The sequence below is a fragment of the Phyllobates terribilis genome, unplaced genomic scaffold, assembly GCF_046119375.1.
Source record: "Phyllobates terribilis strain yellow unplaced genomic scaffold, ASM4611937v1 Scaffold_5__5_contigs__length_657084704, whole genome shotgun sequence".
Taxonomy (NCBI): domain Eukaryota; kingdom Metazoa; phylum Chordata; class Amphibia; order Anura; family Dendrobatidae; genus Phyllobates; species Phyllobates terribilis.
In genome coordinates, this window is record NW_027362765.1 from 414,350,942 (window position 1) to 414,362,783 (window position 11,842).

Sequence of the window (11,842 nt, forward strand, 5' to 3'; positions counted from 1 at the left end):
TGATGAGGAAGAAGATCCCTATGACACAATTCATTTCAGTCCTTATCTTTCTGCCTGATAATACTCCACACTGTTAGCTCAGGGAGTCTATCTGACCTGTGTTTAGCTTCCATCCTGACCTGAATTCTGTTCCCCTACCTTCTGTAAGATACAGATCACACACCACCTTTCTCTTCGGCTCCAGCTAGACTACAATAACAAGTTCCCCACAATCCCATTGGGGCTCTGCTAAAACACTCCCTGTCTCCTGTGACTGTGTTAACCCCTCTAGTTGCTGGATGCTTCTGAAGCACAACACTTCCTGTCTCCTGTCCTTGTGTTATTTGTCACAGTTGCTGAATGCTTTGGAAGTGACAGCACTAATCCTGCGCAATCCCTTTAAATGGGCTGTCCACTGCTTCAACTTTAACTTAAAAATTGAATCATGGTAGTTCTTTCTTAAAAAAAACATACTGAGCTACTCAGGGACGGTGTTAGGGGCAGGCAGACTAGGCATTTGCCTAGGGCCCCCATGCTCCCAGGGGCCCCCAGCCAGTGGCGCACTACACAGCCACTTTGGCCCTTGAGTCAGGGAGGCCCGGTGCCAGTACCGACCCCCCTCTCCCCCTCATCGCGCATCATAGATGCCGATAGAGTCAAAAGAAATTATGCAAGAGAGAGCGTCATGTGACATTCCCTCTCCCATCATTTTCCCTCTGCCTCTGATGTAGCGGGTGTGATGACATCACTTCATCGCACTCCATGCTGTGCAGGGCAGTGGAGCTGCTGAGACGCACTGAAGAGACTGGAGCAGCGGGGGAACGAGGAGAGTTAAGTATTGTATTTATTTATTTTCTAACTCAGTGAGTACATGGTGGCCATAACACTGGAGGACTATGGGGCTGCATTATACTCTGAGAGGGGGCTGTATTACACTAATTACACTATATGGGGGCTACATTATATTATATGGGGGCTACATCATACTATATGGGGTCTGCATTATACTATATGGGGCTGCATTATACTATATGGAGGCTACATTACACTGTGTTCCAAATTATTATGCAAATAATATTTTCTCAGATTTTCCCAAATTACCTATATGAATTGCAGTCATTGTAATTTGCCAGTCAAATAACTATTAGAGTACAATTGAAAGGTTTTTGTACAAACTGCCTATGATAACAGTATATTTTTTAAAAAATAAAACACTCAAACTGCACTCAAAATGCATGTTCCAAATTATTATGCACAGCAGAGTTTTCAACCTTTTCATTTTAATAAAGAACAAAAAAATGGTCATTTTTGAAATTATAAGCATTAGCAGGTTATTACAAACTGAAATCAAACAGTTTTCAACTCAAAACTTTATTCTAGGTGATGTTACATTTGCACATAGGACCCCTTGTTCAAAAGGAGCTTCTGAACTCTTTCGTCCATTGAATTTGTCAGGTTTTGGATGGTTTCTGCTTCAATTGTTTTGCATGAGGACAGAATACCCTCCCAGAGCTGTTGCTTAGATGTGAACTGCCTCCCACCATCATAGACACTCCTTTTGATGATGCTCCAGAGGTTCTCAATGGGGTTGAGGTCAGGGGAGCATGGGGGCCACACCATAAGTTTGTCCCCTTTTATGCCCATATCAGCCAGAGATGCAGATGTGTTATGTGCAGCATGAGACGGTGCATTATCATGCATGAAAATGATCTTGCTGCGGAATGCACGGTTCTTCTTCTTGAACCATGGCAGGAAGTGCTGTTTGAGAAACTCAACATACATTATGGAGTTCATCTTTACTCCTTCAGGGATCCTAAAGGGGCCGACAATCTCTCTCCCCATGATTTCAGCCCAAAACATTACTCCACCTCCTCCTTGTTGGCGCCGTAGCCGTGTTTGCATGGGGTGTCCATCAACCAGCCATCCTCCACTCCATCCATCTGGACCATCGAGCGTTGCACGGCACTCATCGGTGAACAAAACAGTTTTGAAGTCAGTCTTCATGTATTGTTTGGCCCACTGGAGCCGTTTCTGCTTGTGTGCAGTGGATAGAGGAGGTCGACAGGATGGCTTACACACAGCTGCAAACCTCTAAAGGACCCTGCATCTTGTTGTTCTGGGGACGTTGGAGGCACCAGCAGCTTCAAAAACTTGTCTGCTGCTATGACAAGGCTTTTTTGCTGCTGCTCTTTTAACCTGACGTAATTGCCTGTAGGAAAGAGTCCTCAATTTTACCTTATCAGCACACACACGTGTGTACTGTGAATCAGATACATACTTCTTGATTGTGAGATGATCACGATGAAGTGTCTTGGCAATGTTGATTGTAGTCATGCCTTGACCTAAACACTCCACAATTTGTTGCTTCTCAGCAGCCGACACATCCTTTTTCTTTCCCATTTTGGCAGATAATGTAGGCTGCTTAACCCTCCGTCAGGGGCAACTGATCTGACAGGCGCAGCTCGCTTAGTTTCATTTCTCTATTTTCAGTGGTTTGTCTGGGAAACACCCTCCTCCCAGTACCTTCCTAACTTTAAAGGCTGTGTGAAACCTGAGAAGCATCTTGTGCTGCAGAGCTTCAGATCAGATATCAGTGTTTTGGCTTCTCAGGCTCATTGCCCCTGAATGCGTCACACCTTTGACGGTTAGTATTTGCTGTTTTTATTCATCCCAATTGTTTTTTTATCTTGTTTTATGAATAGCTAGTGCTAAATTTGTGGATTTGTCATAGAAGGTTTTGTTAGAAATAAGAGTGTGCTTCTCAGGCACATTGCGCCCTAACACATATTCTCTCTCTTGCTTCAGCTTTTCTTCTGAAATGGCGAAGAGAATATTTGACTTGTCAAATGCCCTTCATGTTGAGCAAGTGCAAAATATACTGCTTGATGATGATGAGACAGACCCCTTACAGCTAGAAGATTTAGGGGAAGAAAGTGATATTGATTCAGAAGATGATGTGGAAGAATGTCCAGATGTGTCTGATACAGATCAAGATGGAGAGAGTGAGGAGGATGCTCAAGACTAGTGTTGAGCCACCCCCGTAGTGTTCGAGTTCGGTTCGGTTCGTTGAACACCCGTGTGTTCGCCGAACTGTTCGTCGAACTGTTCGTCGAACACCTTCGAACACCGTTAAAACCAATGGCAGGCAAACAAAAACACATAGAAACACATAGAAAACACCTTCAAAGGTGTCCAAAAGCTGACAAACTGCTCAGAAGACACAACTAACACATGGAAAAGTGACAAGTACATATAGTCATGCGAAAAGAAAAGAGGTGGAGGAGTAAAAGGAGGGGGAGACACAGATATAGGCATGTCATGCCCTTCTAAAATCCAAAAAGTGAGAAGCCGAGACGGCCAGTCCGCTCCTGCCCATGCCACCTCCGTGTCGCCGGGTTTGTGCCAGAGCCGCGGTGAACCCTGATGGCCAGCCCCCCTCTCCCAATACTGGTGCCTGTCCGCTGGTGGGTCGAGAGAGCCCCCCTGTGGTGGAGGCAGCTCTAAGCTTTTTAATTTAAATTGTCCCTCTAATTTGAATGAATACACTTTAAATCCATTTACAAGGATCTATTGGAGGGCAAGTCTCATGCCAGCAGCCGCGTAATTCCAGCTCCAGTAGCGTCCACTAAAGCTGCTGCAGTTAAAAAGCTTTTATAAGGATCGAGCTCGGCTGTCCACCGCAAGGCATCCTAGTGCCAGTCCCAGCCCCTATGCCTTGGGGTGCCTCCTGATGCTCTTCACTAAGTATCCCGTGGTCCCGAAGCATTTCCTTTGAAAAAATTAAGTGTCCAAACTACAGGTGGTGTAGCTTGCTTAACAGCCGGGATAATCCGCTGACTAGCAGACACTGCTACTAGGCACAAAGTATTTCCTGGGCTAGATGCAGTTAAAAATTTGTAAGTAGATACTCTCGTTGGATGCTGAGAAAGCATTCCATAGAGTCTCCTGGCACGCCATATATGATTCTCTTAAAAAGCTTGGGGTAGGGGTCTAGGGGACCCTTTTATAGCCAAAATCACGGCCCTGTATCACAATACGTCACCTAGGCTGAAGATAAATGGAACTGTAGCACCGAGGGCTCGGTTGCTACAGACGTATTGCACCTCACCCAGAGGTGTGATATCTCACTCTCAGATAAGGATGGAGTGTGGATCAGGACCCGACACCTGCATGCATTACACCACATTGCCGTGGGGCAGGGCGACCAATATGCCCCTGAGATGGGCACGACAGTCCCTGTCCCTGGCTGGAGTGGGGGGAGGGAACACTGAGGAAGGGGAACCCTGCAGTGCAGGAGCAGGGAGGAAGCAGTTCCTGGGTGCATTGAGAAGGGAGTATAAAAGGTGGGCACCATCTTAGTTCAGTGCAGAGAAGTCTGAGCAGAAGTGGCAGGGAGCAGGGGCTCTGCATGAGCTCTGCTCCGGAGGCGGGCCTAGTAACAGAGGCCCAGGCCTGCAAGAGGGAGAAGGAAGGAAGAGGAGCGGAGAAGGCTCCAGGAACGAGGAATGAAGGGATCCCAGGGGTGCGGACGGGCGAGTCGCCACCGCACGCCCGAATCCACCTGCGTGGAGGGGTCAGGCCAAAGGGGGAGACCGGTCCCCGAACTAGTGGAGGCAGGAAACGACCCTCAGCTAGAAACCGGAGGCTCTGACATTTTATGTGGCGCAGCCCCTTGCTCCACCCGCTAGGAAGGCACCACATAGGGTCAGGGAAACTGGCGCCAAGTTTACCAAGAGGAGGCCCGAGGCAGCCGGACAGAAGTGTTGGTAAGAAAGGCCAGACAAAGGACACACAAAGGGGGTCCTGTGAAGCGCTCCAAAGTTATCTGGGAGTTGTCTGAGCCCCTCACCTGGTGAGCACAGTACGACGTGGGCAGCCGTTACCTGCAGACGTGGTCTGGATAATAAGAACTGTGAGTAAAGGCCCTGAACTGCATCACTGACTCCGTGTCGTTACTGCTGCTGCCCTGCACCATCACCCCCATCCTCCGCATACACTGCCCTGAGGCTATACTCCTCCCGTGGGGAGTTATGCTACGCTCTGCTGCACCCACAACACCAGCCTTAGCGGTCTGCCCTGTAGCGGCGGTTCACTCTGACCGCAATCCACGGGTGGCGTAGTCGGACATTTAAACATCAAAACCACATAAATAGTTCCGCCACGGGTTTGACCGCCCTGAGCCACGGAACCGGATCGCCGCCACGAAGACTACAACCACCAGCATCCACCAAAAAGGGTCCGGCTCCGGGTGTCCCAAGGCCCAGGGGGTGCGTCAGAACATTTTCATCACCTTTCACAATCACCAATGGGACAAGGCAGGGATGTCCTCTGTCCCCTCTCTTATACATCCTAGTGACGGAGCACCTGCTCTCATCAATTCGCCATAACCCCAATATTAGGTGGATTGAGGTGGGAGGCACCGAGTACAAGTGCTCTCTATTTGCTGATGATGTCCTAGTATATATCACTCAATCACATATATCCATCCCTGCTGTTATGGCTGAAATAGATCACTTTGTTACATGGTAAAATTTTAAAATCAATGCAGCGAAGTCTGAGGCCCTCGATGTCTCCCTCCCTAAATCCATATAGGATTCCATCCAGTCCAACTTTCCCTTTGCCTGGCCCTCACAGGGTATCAAATACTTAGGAATTCCTATTCATAGAGACCTCTCCCATCTATGTTATCTTAATTTTGGGCCCTTTATTGAACAATTCCATACAGACCACGGTTGGCAAGTTGGAACTGTGAGATTCACTACGTGCACCACTGGTATTTTGTGGAAAAGCACATGTAAGATTCTGCAACAGTCTCTGCTGATACTCCTGCATGCGTGCATCCCTTTCTATGGCAGGAATAATTTCTGCAAATTTACTTTTGTACCAGGGATCTAACAGTGTGGCAACCCAGTAGTCAGGATTATTTCTAATTCTCACAATTCGAGGGTCATGTTGCAGGTAGTGCAGCAAGAAGGCACTCATGTGTGTTGCGCATCCAGGAGCACCAAGTCCCTGTTGTGTTGGTGGCGAGGTAACAATCATGCTTCCTTCCTCTGTCCTCTCCCCCCAACCTCGCACAACAAAAATGTGATCAAGGTCTCCCTCATCTGATGAGTCTTCCATCAGTTCGTCCTCCACTTCTTCCTGGGCTCCTGCACCTTCCTCACTAGTTTGGCTGATACCATGCGCCCTGGTAAAATCATCTCCCCCACCCTCACATGCCTGCCGCCCTGGTGCTGCCGACCGTCTGGACCTTGCAGATGTTAGCCCTTCCGCATACAACTCCTCCTCCTCTACTTCCTCCACCTCCTCTTGTGCCACCACCTGACTCCGAATTCTGTTTAACATGTGCTCCAGCATGTAAATCACCGGAATAGTCATGCTGATAATGGCATCGTCAGCACTAAACATCTTCGTCGCCATTTCAAAACTGTGCAGAAGGGTGCATAGGTCCCTGATCTGAGACCACTCCTCCAGCGTGATTTGCCCCACCTCTGAATCTCGTTGGCCCAGGCTATACGTCAGAACGTATTGCACCAGGGCTTGTCGGTGCTGCCACAGTCGCTGCAACATGTGCAGAGTTGAATTCCACCGGGTAGGCACATCGCATTTTAGCCGGTGAAGTGGCAGGCCCAACGACTTCTGTAGAGATGTAAGTCGCTGAGCTGCGGGATGCGAACGGCGGAAGTGAGCACACAGCGACCGTGCCCTCTGCAGAAGGCCATCTAGTCTGGGATAGTGGGCTAAAAATTGCTGGACAACCAGGTTCAACACGTGAGCCATACAAGGCACGTGTGTGACATTGCCCCGGCGAAGGGCCGCACCCAGGTTTGCAGCATTGTCGCACACGGCCTTCCCTGGTTTCAGGTCCAGTGGAGACAACCATTCATGAAATTGGTTCTCCAGAGCTGACCACAACTCCTCAGCTGTGTGACTCACATTTCCCAGACATTTCAATGTAAAAACCGCCTGATGACGTTGAGCCCTACTGCCAGCATAGTAAGGAGGTGTGCAGGATCCCTTCTGCGCAGTTAGAAAGCTTGTGGCATGACCAGACAGGCTTTGGGTGCAGGTGGAAGACCGAGAGGAGGTTGAGGAGGCAGAAGCAGTGGAGGAAAAATGACATAAAGAGGATTGACGCACAACTCGTGGGGACGGCAAGACTTGGACAGCAGCCCCTTGTCCTGCTGTCACCATAGTTACCCAGTGCCCAGTCAGCGACATGTAACGCCCCTGTCCATGCCTACTCGTCCAAGTGTCTGTGGTGAAATGCACCCTGTCACACACAGAGTTTCTCAAAGAAGCGGTGATGTTGTGTGCGACATGCTGGTGGAGCGCAGGCACACCTTTCTTTGAGAAGTAGTGCCGACTGGGCATCTGGTACTGGGGCACTGCGACGGACATAAGGTCTCGAAAATCCTCTGTGTCCACCAGGCGGAAAGGCAGCATTTCTGTAGCCAAGAGCTTGCAGATGGTGAAATTCAACCTCTTAGCTTTCTCATGGCTAGGAGGAAATGGTCTTTTACTTGTCCACATCTGAGGGACCGAGGGCTGGCTATTGTGCTTAGACGGGGTTGATAAGGGTGTCCCCGGCAAACTGCCGGTCTGTGAGGAAGATGCAGGCGGACATGTTAGGTTGCCTTGATCCAAAGGTGGTGCTATCGATGTCGGACAGCGCTCAAGACCAGCTGGTGTTACCACCTCCAAAGAAAATGATGACCTGCCAATCACGCTGGCTGTTGCGGGTAAAGAGGTGGCAGGTCTGCGCCCCAAAACAGGTGTGACTGCTGTCCCCCCAGTCACAGAGGATGAAGAGGCCGCGGATGCACAAGATATGGCAGACGGTGGTTGGCCCGGCCGGCTAGACCGCATTGTAGCACACTGAGCTTCCCACTGCAACTTATGCTTCATGTCCATGTGCCGGTTCATGCATGAAGTACTCAAACTATGTATTTTTTGGCCTCTACTTAGCTTTTGCTGACAAATGTTACAGATAACACGAGTTGGGTCATCTTTATCGATCTGAAAAAATGCCCAGGCTATGCAAGGCTTAGCACCCATGCGACCTGAAGAGCCACCACGACTTGTGGTGAGAGGCAGAGTTGTGTTTGAGGATGCAGTTGTTGACGTGCTTCCAGTACTACGTCTCTGTCCAGGAAGGCGCAACCTGACCTCGTCGTCACTAGCATCTTCCTCCACCTCCTCTGCTGACCTCATCTCTTGGCTGACTGTGGGTTGACAGTAAGTGGGATCTCCGACCTCATCATCATCACCCTGTGCGTTATCACACCCGTCATCCTCAGAGCCAACCTGTTCCTGCCCTGACAAAAAACTAAAGTTGTCGCTCCAATCAGGTATTTGAGTCTTATCATCGTCTTCCTCATTGTCTCCACTAACAGGAGTTACAGTTTGGGAATGAGGGTCTACATTATGGTCAGAACCTTCCGCGTCTGGTCCTGGATCCGACTCATAAAGATTCTGGGCATCAGTGCAGATCATTTCCTCGTCTGGATTCACAGAAGCGCTGGAGTCGACCTCTGATTCCCAGGCTATAGTATGAGTAAACAGCTCTGCAGACTCAACCATCTGTTCTACCTCATACTCAGACGGGCAGCTGGAGATTTGGGAGCTGTGAGGAAGCAAGTGCGATTTGGGTGACACCTTTGAGGACTGGAGTATTTGTGATGTTGAAGTTGATGTGGAGGAGAGCCCACTTAAAGGAGCACTTGATATCCGTTGAAGCACCTGCTGTTTTTGTGCCTCATCTGGAATTTGTAGCGATTGGCGTGGCCGTAAGAAAGGGATCTTATCACATTGTCCGCTAAAAGAAGTAGACATTTTAGTTTGGCTGGAAGATGGTCTTTCTTCTGCACCTACCCCACGGACACAACCTTTTTTCCCCTTCCCAACACGCCTATTCCCCTTTCCACCAGCAGCAGGCCTTTTTCCACTCATTTTGGTGGTTAACTAATTCACAACTCTGGAGTTGTTTGCACAAAAAAACAATGGATGGTAACCGAGCAGAGCTGAGTGGCCAAACTGTGGTATTAGGCCAAAACTATTGGCTGGGTTAGATGCAGAAAAAAAATATTTTTAATTTGCAACCTGATGGAGGTCAGTATAGATGGACTAATAGACCAAGTCCCACACACTGCTAGAAGCCCAAATATTTTTTCAGAGCTAGATGCAGAAAAAAATTATTTTTAATTTGCAACCTGATGGAGGTCAGTATAGATGGACTAATAGACCAAGTCCCACACACTGCTAGAAGCCCAAATATTTTTTCAGAGCTAGATGCAGAAAAAAATTATTTTTAATTTGCAACCTGATGGAGGTCAGTATAGATGGACTAATAGAACAAGTCCCACACGCTGCTAGAAGCCCAAATATTTTTTCAGAGCTAGATGCAGAAAAAAATTATTTTTAATTTGCAACCTGATGGAGGTCAGTATAGATGGACTAATAGACCAAGTCCCACACACCGCTAGAAGCCCAAATATTTTTTCAGAGCTAGATGCAGAAAAAAATTATATTCAATTTGCAACCTGCTGGAGGTCAGTATAGAAGGACTAATAGAACAAGTCCCACACACTGCTAGAAGCCCAAATATTTTTTCAGAGCTAAATGAAGAAAAAAATTATTTTTAATTTGCAACCTGATGGAGGTCAGTATAGATGGACTAATAGACCAAGTCCCACACACTGCTAGAAGCCCAAATATTTTTTCAGAGCTAGATGCAGAAAAAAATTATATTCAGTTTGCAACCTGATGGAGGTCAGTATAGATGGACTAATAGAATGATGCTATGCCCAAAAGATTTTACTTCACTAGGTGCAGTAAAAAAATTGGTATTCTATACACAGGTGGTATATCTTGCAACACAGATAGGCTACTCCACTGACTAACACACTCTGCAATAGGCCAAAAAGGATTAGCTTTGCTAGATTCAGCCAAATGCTGTGAAAAAAACTTGCACAGCACTGGCACAGACCTGCCTGGCAAAAACTGATAGGAACTGATGTAACCTAGTCCTGAAAAGGACTCCAATTACAATTAGTCTTTACTCCCACAATCTATCTATTTAAGAGCACAGACCTGCTTGATAAAAGTCGTAGGAAATGCTGTAACCTAGTCCTTAAAAGGACTGCAATCACAACTATTCCCTACTCCCAAGCTATCTGTATATTTGTGCGAAAATTGGCTTGAAATTAACAAGATATAGCGCACACAGCAACAGTGGTGCCGTCTAACACGCAGCTGCAGCAGTGAGAAAATGGTGGCGACGGGGAAAATGGCTTGGTCTTATAGGGCAAGGACATGTGACATACACTGCCAATCACACATGCCCTTGCTTGTGTGAAAAAAAGCGCTTCGCTCCGTGTGTGCGCTGCTGATAGGCTGACAGATTGCACCTCCCCACTGCAAATGCGGGAAAGAGAAAAAAAAATGGAGATCTTCATTGTTCCTGCAGAGATCCATCCCCTGCCCCTCCCCCCGCCCCGCTGTACACTCAAACTGCGTATTAACATTAATTTTCATCATTACTGAGAAAAAATCCAGTTATGATTTTGGTGCACGAACAGTTATCGAACATAACCTCGAACAGCCGAATTTTTCTCAAATTGTTCGTGTTCGCCGACCGGCTCGAACACCGCCCAAAACAGCTCGAATTTGAGATTGGCGAACAGTTCGAGTAGAACAACGCTCATCTCTACTCAAGACATAGAAACATATTATTTGGGCAAAGATAAAACAACAAAATGGATAAAAAAGCCAGCCCCTAAACGTTCTCGCACACGCTCGCATAACATTTTGAGCCACCTTCCTGGTGTCATAGGAACTGCAAGGAATGCTAAAAATGAAATGGAATGCTGGAACTGTTTATTCACTGTGACATATACAAATCAGTACATGGACACCATAAGGGACAGTTTCATTAGAAAGCGAGATGTCAACCCTATTGATGTAATTGAACTGAGGGCGTTTATTGGTTTGCTATATCTTGCAGGCGCCTATAGGGCAAACCGACAGAGTTTGGAGGAGCTCTGGGGTAGAGATGGGGATGGCATTGAGAAATTTTCCTTGGTAACGAATATAAAGAGATTCAAAATTATAATGCAGTGTCTTCGTTTTGACCACAGAAGTACCAGAACTGAGCGAAAAAAATATGACCGACTTGCTGCGATGCGTGAGATATTTGAAAAATTTGTGCAAACCTGTCAAAAAAGCTATTGTCTAGGTCAAAATGTCACTATTGATGAAATGCTCCCGGGATTTCGTGGTAGATGTGGCTTTCGGCAATATATCCCATCTAAACCAAACAAATATGGGCTAAAATTTTTTTCCCTTGCTGACTCCAGGATTACTTATACCTACAATATGGAAGTTTATGCGGGGAAACAGCCAGCAGGTCCATATTGTGTAAGCAACACACCGAGTGAGGTGGTAAAGCGAATGGCTGAGCCTTTGTATGGTTCGGGGAGAAATATAACTGCAGATAACTGGTTTACTGATGTGGGTTTGATTGATTTTTTGAAATCCCAAAAAATATCATATGTGGGTACTGTGCGAAAAAATAAAACACAATTGCCGCCACAGTTTATCAATGTGAAAGGGAGAGAACAATACCACAGTATGTTTGGATTTAGTGAAGGCAAAGTTTTAGTGTCCTATGTCCCGCGCAAGAACAAAAATGTTATTCTTGTATCCTCGCTTCATGATGATGATGCGATCGATCCTCGGTCTGAAGCACAAAATAAGCCGGAAATGATAACGTTTTACAACGAAACCAAGGGTGGTGTAGACATTGCAGATCAGATGTGTGCTACTTTCAGCGTGTGCAGAAATGTCAGGCGCTGGCCAA